Consider the following 11,484-nt stretch of genomic DNA (forward strand, 5'->3'; position numbering starts at 1 on the left):
CCTTCCCAAGGAGACTCTTTCCGCTTAACATTTATATTTTTATTTCGCTGAGATAACTAAAGGATTCAGTGATCTCGTCTTTCCACCATTTCATCTCCCCCTGGTCGCATCCCTACTGAGGACATCATCAAGGCGTGGAAGCATTGCTTGAAATCCTGCAAAGCAACTTCTTCAGGAAACTCAAAGGGCAGGAACTTGAGACACTTCATTCAGAATGTTCCTCTCCTGTTGATCTTTTGGGAATTTGAAAACGCCTCACCAGTAGGAATTGCCAGTGATCTTGGGAAGGTGACATTTTTCTTAATGGGAGTACCACTGGCTGACTTAAGTAAGCATGGGTAGTGCTTGCACGTGCATCCAAATAAGCTAAGGATCTAATCCAAACTGCCCAAGGGGGTCTGGGGGGCTCAGTCGGTAAACATCCAACTTCAGCTCAGGTCATGATCTCAAGGTACATGAGTTCGAGCCCCGCGTCGGGCTCTGTGCTGACCGCTCAGAGCCTGGAGCCTGCTTCGGATTCTGTGTCTCCCTCTCTCTCTGCCCCTCCCCTGCTCGCACTCTGTCTATGTCCTCTCTCTCTCTCTCAAAAATGAATAATACTTTAAAAAAAATTTTTTTAACTACCTGAATATAAAGCAAAATGCCTTGGCTTCACTGTCATCTGGACAATAAAAATCAAGTGTCACCGTTGTGTTTGTGAATCATTCAAGTGAGAAAGAAGAGAAACATAAAATCACTAAATTCTATGCCTTTATTCTAAGTAACTAAGGAGGGTGAGGCTTAACATTGGTTTTGACATGAAGCTCTCTTTCGTAAAGAAACGGGAGGGGAATGCTGTATTTTGGCCGACACCAGAATTCTAGTCACGTGAAAGTTGTGCTTAGTCCACGTCCAACAACATGGGAAGCACACTGGGGCAAGAGTGAGGTCAAACCAATAGAACTGTAGAACATAATACCACTTTTTGTTAACAATGTGTTTGGGTAATGGGAATCCCTAGGTTCTAGGAATGAAGAGAAGACTGGAAACAACGTCCAGAAGTTGTTGCCATAGGGATCCACAGGGATCTCAGACTTGGTGTGAAAGCTTGGATCTTGATGCCAAGGGGAAGACAGGAGAAGAAAAAAGGAGGGAGCGGGGACGGCACCATGTGCTTAATGTCCAGATGTGTTGAAGGGCGGGCCAGACTGAAGAGCAGTCAAGGAAATTCTGTTCACTTGTCCTAAGAAGCAGCAAGGAAGCTTTCAGTCTACAGGTGCCTTGTATAAAGAAAACTGCTTGCAAGAAAGCAAAACATCAATATACCACGTGTGGATTGGAATCCACACCTCCTTCAGGGAGCAGGAACCACAACTTGAGAATGAAACATGAAGACTGGTCCAGGAGAATTGAATTCTGAGATCCTAGGAAAAGCCAAATGTAAAACTGCTCCCTAATAAAACTTGCACAGCCCAGGGCACAGAGATCTCCCATGGAAAGAAGAGCCCTTGCTGAACATAAATCAAAATTCAAAGTGACTTAATCAAAACCCCACATGCAAACACCATCACATCTACATGAGGAACCACCTTGAAATGAATTAGCACTCAAGAATGAGAGGAAATTGGGTGCCTGGGTGGCTCAATCAGTTACGCGTCCAACTTCAGCTCGAGTCATGATCTCACGACTTGCGAGTTTGAGCCCTGCATCATGCTCTGTGCTGACAGCTCAGAGCCTGCACCCTACTTCAGATTCTGTGTCTCCCTCTCTCTCTCTCTGCCCCTCCCCTGCTCGTGCGCTCTGTCTCTCTGTATCTCTCAAAAATAAATAAAAAAAACATTTTTAAAACATTTTTAAAAAAGAATTAGATTAAATAGAAAAATCTGAAAAACACCATTAGAAAGATACACTTAAACTGACATAAACTAAAAAAGGAAGATAAACAATAACAAAAGGCACGACAGCCTTTTTAAAAACCAGGAATATCTGAGAAAAAAGCAAATGTAAAACGTAGAAATTTAAAAATCTCTAGATTCAGCATGGAGCCAGAAAGAGCTGGGAAAGAGACACGCCCACTACCCTTAGGACAAGAAAAATGCCGGACAAACTGCAAATTAATGACTCTCCTTGAATCACGGGGAGAGTCGAGGTCACAAGAGCACGCAACTAACTGGAAATCCTCAAAGAGACAGGTGCTTGCAAGAGGAAACAGGACCCAAGCGTTTCCTACCAGGGGCAGAGGTCGTCAGATGCCATATACACCAATAAGAAGATTCAGCTAGAAATTTTTAATGAATTCCTAAAGACCAAGTGTGGGGCAGAATGGGTTTGAAACTTGGGGGGCTGCAGACAACATGGGGGTAGGAAGCTGGCACCTCATTGCCAGCAGTCCAAATCCACAAGAAATGTTAAAACTTGTTAAGTCAGTGGCGCCTGGGTGGCTCAGTTGGTTAAGCGTCCGACTTCAGCTCGGGTCATGATCTCATGATTTGTGAGTTCCAGCCCCGTGTCGGACTCTGTGTTGACAGCTCAGAGCCCAGAGTGTGCTTCGGACTCTGTGTCTCCCTCTCTCTCTCCTGCCCCTCCCCAGCTTACACTCCTTCTCTCAAAAATAAATAAAAAAACATTAAAGAAAATTGTTAAGATGTTAAGTCAAAAGGAATATGATATAGGTCAGAAATTTGGATCTACACAGAGAAAAGCAGAGTATTAGATGTGGAAAATGTGGGTAAAAATAATTTTTTCTTATTTTAATGTCTCTAAAAGGTAATTGAATTATTAAGCAATAGTAATAATGTATTCTGTATTGATAGCTTACAGAAAAGTAAAATATATGACAATAGCATCAAGGATGATAAGGAGAAACTGAGAATATACTGTTATAAGTTTCTTATGCAACATGGGAATAATACACCATTATTTGAGGACTGACTCAGATGATTTTAAAATGTACATTATAAACCCAAAGGCAACAGCTAAATAAAATTTTGAGGTATAAGTAACTTCAATTAAAAAAAAATAAAATGTAACAATAAAAATGCTTAAATAAACCCAGAGAAGGCATTAAATAAGGAAAAATCAAACAAAGAATAAACAGGATAAACTATAAACAGCAAGATGGTAAATGGTAATTTTAATCAAGCATTATTAACAATCACTTTAAATGTGACTGAGCTAAACAAACCAGTTTAAAGAAACATTGTCATACTGGATAAAAACATCAAGACCCAACGATATGTCGTCTCCAAGAACCCTACTTTAAACATTAAGATGTGGACAGGTTAGAAGCAAAATTTTAGGAAGATATACATCATGCAAACACTAACCATAAGACAGCTGGAGTAGCTATACTGATTTCAAACAAAGTAGACTTTAGAACAGAGAATATTTTCAGTAATGAGTAGAAAACTTACTAATGATAAAGGTATGAATTTTGCAAGAAAAATTTCCAAGACAACAAACGAGTATGTGCCTAACAGCAGAGTTTCAAAAGAAAAGAGACAGAATCTGATAGGTCTGAAAGAAGAAATAAATTATTCCACAATTGCACTCTCAGTAATTGATTAAACAAACGGACAGACCATCTGATGAACTGACGAATGGATAAAGAAGTTGTGGTTTATATACACAATGGAAGACTACGTGGCAATGAGAAAGAATGAAATCTGGCCATTTGTAGCAACGTGGATGGAACGGGAGAGTGTGATGCTAAGTGAAATAAGTCAGGCAGAGAAAGACAGACACCATATGTTTTCACTCTTATGTGGATCCTGAGAAACTTAACAGAAGACCAGGGGGGAGGGGAAGGGGAAAAAAGAGAGAGGGAGGGAGGCAAACCATAAGAGACCCTTAAAAACTGAGAACAATCTGAGGGTTGGTGGGGGGTGGGAGGGAGGGGAGGGTGGGTGATGGGTATTGAGGAGGGCACCTGTGGGGATGAGCACTGGGTGTCGTACGGAAACCGATTTGACAATCAATTTCATATTAAAAACATAAAAATAAAAAAAGGAAACAAATGGACAGAAAATCACTAGTAGCATAGATCACAGTCTGTCAGCCAACCTGACATACGAACATGTAGGAAACTCTCAATCCAAAAACAGCAGAAGGCACATTCTTCACAATAGCACATGGAATATTCACCAACATGGGCCATCTTCTGGGCCATCAAATAAACCTCGGAAACATTTTAAAGTATAGAAATCATAGAAAGTATGGTCTCAGACTATAAGATTTAAATTAAAAATCAATCATGGAAACAACCTGGGTGTGGACCCCACATATTTGAAAATTAAATAACACATGGGTCTAAGAAGATGTCGCAACCAAAACTGAGAACTATTTTGAACTTAATGAAAATTAGAATGCAACCTATTAAAATTTGTGAGACACAGGTAAGACAGTCCTCAAAGGAAATTTATAGCATTAAATGCTTCTATTAGGGGGGGAAAAAGTTCTAACTTAAGAAATTAGAAAAAGAAATGTGTAGTAGACTTAAAGCAAGAAGAAGGAATGAAATAATAATGAGAACAGAAATCAATGAAATTAGGGACTCCTGGGTGGCTCAGTCGGTTAAGCATCCGACTTCAGCTCAGGTCACGATCTCGCGGTCAGGGAGTTCGAGCCCCCCGTCGGGTTCTGTGCTGATAGCTCAGAGCCTGGAGCCTGCTTCGGAGTCTTCGGATTCTGTGTCTCCCTCTCTCTGCCTCTCTCTCCCCACCCCCTCAAAAAATAAATAAACATTAAAATTTTAAAAAAAGAAATTAATGAAACTAAAAACAAAACAAAATAGAGAAGACCAATTAAACCAAAATCTGATTTTTTTGTAAAAGTCAAAAACATTGGTAAACCCCTAGTGAGCCTAACCAAGGAATAAAAAAAAAAGGACATAAATAACAATACTAGGTGTGAAAAAGACCTCTTGACCGCACTGACATTAAATGGATAATAGGAGAAGAAAGGGAAGAACTGTATACTCATAAATTTGGCAATGTAGATGAAATAAGCTAATTCCCTGAAAGACATCAACTACTTAAATGCACTGAAGAAGAAATAGAGAACCTAAATAGTACTACATTTAGTAAAAGAATTGAATTTGTAATTAAAAGTGTTCCTGTACAACGAACTCCCGGCATAGATGATGTCCTTTGTGAATTCTACCAATGTTTAAGGGGGGAAAGTACAGATCTACACAATCTCTTTCGGGAAGAAAAGAGTAGGAAACACTTTCCAAGTCATTTTAGGAGACCAGAATTAGCCCAATATGAAACCCAGACAAGGGCTTTGCAAGAAAAGAAAATCACAGAACAATGTTTTTGGTGAATGTAGGTGTAAATTTCTCCAACAAAACATTACCGATTTGAATCTAGCAGTATACAGAAAAGATTATACATCCTGCTGGACTGGGAATCATTCCAGGAATGCAAGATTGGTCCAACATTCAAAAATCAATTAATGTAATTCATGATATTACCAAAGAAGAAAACCCTGATGAACATCCCAACCGATTCCAAAAATAGCATTTGATAAACTTCAACATCTGTTCATAATAAAAACTCTTAACAAACAAGGAATGGAAAGTAACTTCCTTAATTGTATGAAGGGCATCTACATATCCACCCGAACCCTGCAACCAACCTCAATGGTAAAAGACTGAATACTTTCTCCCTAAGATGAGAACAAAAGCAAAATATCTTCTCTTACCACTTCTGTTCAATATTGTACTGGAAATTCTAGCCCTAGCAATAAGCAAGAAAAAGGAATAAAAAGGATACAAATAGAAAAGGAAAAAACACAACCATGTCTATTCTCAGAAGACCTGATTGTCTATTGAGAAAATCCTGAAAAATCTACAAAACACCTCTTAGAACTAGAAAGTGAGTTTAATAAGGTTGCATGATACATACTCAATATATAAAAAGTCAATTGTCTTTATATAGCAATAACCTACATATAGCAATGAACAAATGAAATTTGAAATTCAAAAAAAACCACCATTTGCAATAGCAGTAAACATGAAATACTTAGGCATAAATCTAACAAAATATATGCTAGGGTCCGGATGCTGAAAAGTATAAAACACTAATAAAAAAAAATTAAGGTCTAAAGAAAGAAAGAAATATACCATATGCATGACTTGGAAGAATAAATATTTTAAGGAATCCATCTCTCCAATTGATACATTTAGTGCAATCCAACTCAAAATTCTAGCAAGGTTTTTGGAGAGATAGATGACTTAATCTAAAATTTAAATGGAAAGGCAAGAGAACAAGAAAAGCCAAAATATTTTGAGCAAAAAAAAAAGCAGAAGTTGGAAGACACACTATACCTGATTTCAATTTGTACTATAAAACTACGTTATCTGGACAGCATAATTTTAGTGAAAGGATGTATACATATAACAATGAAACAGAATAAAGGGCCCAGAAATATACCCACACAAATACAGCCAGTTGATTTTGGCAAAGATACAAAAGTAATTCAATGGAGAAAGTTTTATCTCTTCAACAAATGTTGAGGGAACAATTGAATATCCATGTACAAAAAAGAAGCTGGACACATACCTCATACTCTATATAAAAATGGATTCGAAATAAATCAGGAGCTAATTTAAAATCTAAAACTTTAAAACTTCTAGAAAAAAAAACAGAAGAGAAAGTCTGTGTGACCTTGGATATGATAAATTTTTAGCTATGACACTAAAAACATAAGCCATGAAAGAAAAATTGGTAAATTGGGCTTTTAGAGATTTGTAAACGTTTGCACTGTAGGAGACACTGTTAGGAAAATGAAAAGTCAAGCCACAGACTCAAAGGAAAATACATACATATCCAGTATCTAATAAAGGACTTGTATCCTTGGAGAATATATAAAGAATTGTTATAGCTCGACAATCAGAAACACACAACCCCCTTTTAAAAATGAACAAAATATATGAAAAGGTATTTCTCCAAAGAAAATATACAGTTGGCAAATGAGCATATAAGAAGATGTTCAACATTAATGGTCACTATGAAAGGTAAATTCAAATCATAAAGAGGTATCGTCACATACCTAGAATTGGCTAAATTTCTTAAATTAACAATGCCAAGATTTGTGAGGATACAGAGCAATAGTAATCCACATTCATTATAGTATAGATGGGAGTGCAAATAATACAGCTATTTTGGAAAACGGTTTAACAATTCCTGATAGTTAAAGGTATACTTACCATATGGCAGGGAAATCTCACTCTTTAGTGCTTATCCAAAGGAACTGAAGACCTATGCTCACCTAAAACGCTCTGTGTAAATATTTTTAACAGCTTTATTCATATCCCCAAACTGGCAAAAACCCAGATGCGCTGCAACAGGTGGCTGGATAAACAAATTATGGTACATCCCACAAAAGACTACTACAACTCAGCAAGGAAAAGGAACAACTATTGATTCACGCAACAATATGGAAATTTCGATGCATTTTCCTAAATGAAGGAAGCCAGACCCCAAAACCTTCATATTGTAAGATTCCATTTATATGACATTCTGAAAAGCAAAATTGTACAGAAAGTGGATTAAGAGTTGAGGATGGAAAGAGTATTTACCTTATAAAAGGCTGTGCGAGAGCCTATTCAGCTGGGATCATTGAACACGACCGTCCCAGAAAATGGTAGATCAAAATGACAAAATACTAGGAAAGTATAAAGTGTTCCCTCCCATCAATGGGCCTGATGTAATCAAAATACATATAAAACACTGCACTCAATGAATAGAAAATGTTTCTGTTTCAAGTATACATGAGATACTAAGAAAAACACACAGTAGGTCAAAAGGGAATCTAATAAATATTTTTAAAATTATATATGGATCACAATATCTGCTCAAAATTCAGTAATATTAAAAATCGATAACAAAACAATTGCCAATACCCTAACACACACACACACACACACACACACACACACACACACACACACACAATTTTAGAAACTACAAAGCACACTTCTATTTCAGTTTAACCTATTTGGGGTCCTTTGGGCCTCGTGGATTGGGATGTTCATTTCTTTCCCCGGGTTCAGGAAGTTTTAGTCATCATTGCATTAAATATACGTTCTGTCCCTTTCTCTTTCTCTTCTCCTTCTGGAATTCCCATAATGTGAGTATTGTTTCTTTTCATTGTGTTCCATAACTCTCAAAAGCTTTTTTGGCTCTTTTTCTTTTTTTTTTCTTTCGCTCCTCTGACTGGGTAATTTCTAGTCTCCCATCCCCCAGACCACTGATTCATTCTTCTGCATGGCTGAGTCTACTTTTGAAGCTCTATGGAACTCTTCAGGTTTTTGTTTTTTTCAACTCTAGGGTTTCTGTTTGGGCTTGTTTGCTCATTCATTTGTTTCACGGCTGCTCTTTCCTTATCAAACTTCTCATTTTGTTCATGCGCTGTGTTCCCAATTTTGCTAAATGGTCTGTGTTTTCCTGTAGTTTACTAAACTTCCTTCAGAGGATTTAGGTTTCTTTGGGTGGTGTCCTAGTCGCCTGATTTTTTGTGATTCCTGATTTCTTATGTTGGTTTCTGCTCCTTGGAGTGGGGGGTGGGGGCTGGTGATGTCTCTGGGAAGGTGGGGCCTGCTGATATGGTCTATTTTGGGGTGAGGCGACTGCCCAAGCTCTGAAGCTAGAGGATGGGCCGCCGGCTGAGAACAGTTCGATAGAACACCTGCTTGGTTCCTTACCCAAGCGAAGCTGTAGGATGAGCTCTGTGGTTGCCTGGATTCCCCGGTCAGGTTTACTAGATGGTTGGGACTGGGTAATATACTCAGTAGCGAATGGGGCTATGAATTATCTTCCCTGCTCTGATAAGGCAAGAGGCCAGGCCCAGGGCCTGTGCAGCTTGATGTTTGGGAGGCTGAATCAGTGGGTACTGAATTATCTGATCAGGTGAGGCCACCAGTTTTGCTCTGCCGGCGAGAGAAGTCACAGGCTCTGCTCTCTGTTCAAGCACCACTGTATGTAGGGGTGCTGAATGGGCTACACAGCTTCCGGTATGTTCTGTTTAGGTTTTCTGGTTGGGCAGGCTGAAGACTGTACCCAGCAATGAGCAGGGCTGGGAATTGGATTCCCTGCCTGGGCAGAGTGGGAGGAGCAACTCTAAAACCAGTAAAACTCCATTGGTTATCTTAACCCATGCTGACCCACGCCCCAGGTTTCCTGGCTGGACAGGGCCACTGAGTTTGCTCTGCAAACTATCGGCTCTGCCTACCTGTCTCTTGGCTTTACAGCCATTGGGTCACATGGTCTTCAGGGGGTTTTGCCATCCCCTCTGGTCAAGTGGGGATGGGAGACACTCTCCACAGTGGGTACAACTGTGATTCAGCACCTTGCCTGAGCGTGGGCAAACCAGGCTCTAGGGCTGGCAAACCTCCTCCCCGGAGGATCCAGATCAGACAGATCTGCGCTTCACTGAGTTCTTTGATCCGAGCGGACCCCCAACTTTGTTCTGTAGATGAACCAAGCAGCTGGTTGGGACTACGACTTGGTCACTGCAGATATGAACTGGGTCTGTCAAGATCCATGTGCTGGTCATTGCCAGCCCCTCCCCTTCTCCATCACGGTCATATCCCCAGTAGTGGAGCCCCACACGTTCTCCTGCAATCCCTGTGGTTTGAGATCAGAGTAGGGGCTCCCACGAAGTGACCCACAATGATGGTGGACGTGCTTGTTGCCCTCCTTGGGTTCTCCTTGGACACTGAAGACAAGGAGAAACTGGACTGGACAAACTGGACAAACTGAAGGCTCAGAAGAGACCTCTCCATGTGGTGCAGTGCAGTCTCGGGGCGGTGGGGGGGGGGGGGAGGTGAGGGAATGCAGGTAATGTGTAGCCGCTTGTCTTCCCTTCCAGTGTGGTCTGTCTTGGCCTCTGAGGTGCAGAGAGTGCTTTGGCCTCACCCCGCATGTGCCAGAATTCTCTCACCGGTGTCTTGCTCATGAATAGATGTTAGTTGTTTTTCCCATGGGGGGGAGGGGAGCGAACAACCTATGTCACCATCCTGGTGACATTATGCTCCACACTTGTAAAGGATTCATGGGTCAAAGGAGAAATCGTAAGAAAAATTATTAAATATTTAGATTTAAATGAGCGTGAAATCTTTTTCCATCATGGCATTTGTGTAGACACACACAAATATACAGGTTATATATAAATATATGCTTACAAATACATAAATATGTAAACATATTTGTGCCTTTCTGTATGTGTGTGTGTGTATACACACACACACACAAATAGGATGATGGAAAATAAGAGTGGAAGGATAAGAAATATAGAAAAAAATAGAGGATGAGTCCAGAAGCTCTAACATCTAATTAATAGTTTTTCCATAAAGACATAAAGAAGAAAATAAAAGTGATGGTTTTATCATAGAAATAATTATAGAAATTTCCCTCCTACTGAACAACATGAGTTTCCAAATTGAATGGGCTTCCTAAGTTCCCAGGACAATAAAAGGAAAAGACCCACACCAAGGTACATTATGCTGAATATCCAGAATAATAGAGACAGATAAACATGACAAATATCTCAGAAACTGGAAAGAATTATATAAAACGATCAGGAAAAATATGCAGTCATTCTCAAGAAGCCACTGAAGAACATGCCCCCTCAAAATAACAGCATAAACAAAGGGGAAAATACAGGATGCAGAAAACTAGTAGCCTGAACACTGGAGAAAGTTCCTTTTGCGTTTCTCCAATGGACCAGCCACCTAGCATGACTGTGACAAGAAATCCCTGGACGACAGCCCCATAACACGCAGAGAGCACAAGAGGTCTAGATTGGAAGAAGAAGATACAGAATTCTAGGAGGGTTGTCTCTAAGAAGGAGAAAATCAAATACCTGATGTGTATGACCGTAGTGAGAAAATATTTAAACTTAGGGAGGAGACCTTGAAAATGAAGGAATGATAAGAAAATAGAAAACTAAGGAAAACGTAACTTTATTTAACTTTAACTTTTTTATTAACTTTAAGAAGGAAAAAAATTGCAAATCAGGAAGTGCAGTCACAGTACATTACATAGCTCTTTGGTGACTACAACTTCTATAAATAAATATTTACAGAGAATGTATATGCCTAAGTGTATATCTTAGGAAAAATGGAAATTAATGAGCTGAGTGCTCATTAATGCTGATTTGGTAAATGAACACAGTTAACTCCAAAAAAGTAAAAGGGGGGGCGCCTGGGTGGCGCAGTCGGTTAAGCGTCCGACTTCAGCCAGGTCACGATCTCGCGGTCCGTGAGTTCGAGCCCCGCGTCAGGCTCTGGGCTGATGGCTCGGAGCCTGGAGCCTGTTTCCGATTCTGTGTCTCCCTCTCTCTCTGCCCCTCCCCCGTTCATGCTCTGTCTCTCTCTGTCCCAAAAATAAATTTAAAAAAAACGTTGAAAAAAAAAAAAGTAAAAGGAAATAAATAATGAAAAATGATGAAATAAGAGAAAAATTAAAGAAATAAAAGAAGGATAGATAAAAAGCAAAGGCT

Source organism: Puma concolor, chromosome F2 (genome assembly GCF_028749965.1).
Source record: "Puma concolor isolate L17-30 chromosome F2, mPumCon1.1.hap2, whole genome shotgun sequence".
NCBI classification, from domain to species: domain Eukaryota; kingdom Metazoa; phylum Chordata; class Mammalia; order Carnivora; family Felidae; genus Puma; species Puma concolor.